This window comes from Poecilia formosa, unplaced genomic scaffold (assembly GCF_000485575.1).
Source record: "Poecilia formosa unplaced genomic scaffold, Poecilia_formosa-5.1.2 Scaffold460, whole genome shotgun sequence".
Classification (NCBI taxonomy): domain Eukaryota; kingdom Metazoa; phylum Chordata; class Actinopteri; order Cyprinodontiformes; family Poeciliidae; genus Poecilia; species Poecilia formosa.
This window is the reverse complement of record NW_006800399.1, coordinates 106136-108119: the sequence shown is the minus strand read 5'-3', so window position 1 is coordinate 108119 and position 1984 is coordinate 106136. Positions and strand designations below refer to the sequence as shown.

Here is a 1984-nt window from a genome sequence, read left to right as displayed (position 1 = left end):
TTCCGCTTTAGCTCCATTTTTAAAAAATATGTGAAAAAAATATTTATGTAAAGTGACATAATGCAGGTTTAATTTCACTCAGGAGAGGACAGGTCAGGAGGGACGTGGGTTAGAGCTGCTGCTGACTGACTCATTTGTTGTTAAGTGGTGAAAGGTACAAGGGACAAGTTAAATATATGAATATGTTGGTAATTTCTTTCCTTAATTCATTAAATGCTAGTGAAAAGGAGGCAAACAGTAGTTTGTAGCTAAGCTAATTATGCTAAATGGTTGATAATCTCACACAGTCTACCCACCTCTCTTGGAGAAAAACTGGGTTATAAATTAACACTCTTGCCTTTCTCTCTATCTCTCTCTCTCTCTCTCTCTCTTTTTTTTGAAAACCATTTTTTATAACTTTTCTTAGCAGCATAGTAACTGCCACAATCGCTCGTGTCTTCCACTGACTGCTGCTAACAGCGTCACTCTAGCATTCCAAGCAGGAATGAACCATTTGGCGTAGACAGGGGGGTTCAGGGCAAATACTGATGTGCGTTTTTTGATCTGGGAATGGGAACATTAAATTTTTACTGCTAAAAACAATCTTTGAAAATACAATATGATTAATTTTGTAATTTACAGGGCCCCGAGTTTTTATTTGTTTTATTTCTATGAACAAAAAATGAATATTACAACCTCAGAGAGGACAGAAGAAGAGAAAACAAATCATCACCAAAAACTGAAGTAATTAAAGACAGCAAGGCTTCGTGTGTTACGTGTGATGCTAATGTACTGGCACAATGAAAAAAGGATTAAATTAGGCTGTGTGTGTGTGGAGGACAATGTGTGAGGCAGCAGATAGCTGAAGTGGCCACGCTGATCCTTTATTTCTGTTATAAACTCAATATGGTAATTACAGCCATGATAAGTGGTGTAGTCTTACTTCAGCATACTTGAACTTTCATTTTACTCTCTGTCCCTAATTATCTACACACAGAGAGTAGAAAGAGATCTAACTTTAAAGAATACCATCGTCTCAGAAAAGGAGAGAGGAAGTTTTCTATGCAGCTTAAAAGGTCAAACTGGGAAGTTTATACGACTGCAGGGAATAATGAAAACATTGAAATTATTTTCTACTGCTGGAGCAATCTGAAAGTTTTGTGGATTTTATAGAACACAGTAGAAATAAAGTTGGTTTCAATTAGTCATGACCAGGGGCGCAGTATACAGGGGGAAAGTGATGACAATTCTAGGGGCCCTGACCAATAGGGGGCCCTCCACAATTAATTTTTTTTTTTTTTTTGGTTCATAGAAATAAAAAAAATAAATAAAAAAATTGGGGCCCTATCAATTACAAAATTAATCATATTGTATTTTCAAAGATTGTTTTTAGCAGTAAAAATGTAATGTTCCCACTCCCAGATCAAAAAACACACATCCATATTTGCCCTGAACCCCCCTGTGTGCATCAAATGGTTCATTCCTGCCTAGAGAGTGACGCTGTTAGCAGCAGTCAGTGGAAGACACTATTGCGGCAGTTACTATGCTGCTAAGAAAAGTTATAAAATCAGGTTTTCAAAAAAAAAAGAGAGAGGGAGGGAGAGAAAAAGGCAAGAGTGGCAAACTGCCTCCTTTTCACTAGCATTTAATGAATTAAAGAAAAAAAAATTACCAACATATTCATATATTTAACTTGTCTCTGTACTTTTTACCACTTAACAACAAATGAGTCAGTCAGCAGCAGCTCTAACCCACGTCCCCTCCTGACCCGTCCTCTCCTGAGTGGAATTAAAGCTGCAGTATGTCACTTTTATATAAATATTTTTTTTCACATATTTTTTAAAACTGTCATTATGTTGTGACGGTATGGTATGAGAGGTAATCTGTGAAAAATCTATTTCCTCTGCTTTCTCCCAGTGCTAGAAACAACCAGTCAGTGGCAGGAGAGTTTTAGTGCTGTCAATCACAATCTTGTGTGGTGCTGCTCATCCCTCATCCCCCTCGA

At 37.2% G+C, this 1984-nt stretch overlaps 1 protein-coding gene and 1 long non-coding RNA gene across 2 annotated transcripts in view; one reads left to right on the top strand and one right to left on the bottom strand.

The window, feature by feature from the left end:
• The window catches only part of LOC107833814 (uncharacterized), a 9211-nt gene extending 8582 nt beyond the window's left edge, over positions 1-629 (bottom strand). The window contains exon 1 of the long non-coding RNA XR_001659585.1: positions 505-629. This is a non-coding gene — a long non-coding RNA (uncharacterized LOC107833814). The remainder of the gene's footprint in view (positions 1-504) is intronic.
• Positions 1-1984, top strand: part of vstm2la (V-set and transmembrane domain containing 2 like a) — a 76441-nt gene that overhangs the window by 62638 nt on the left and 11819 nt on the right. The gene's annotated exons all lie outside the window — the stretch shown is intronic.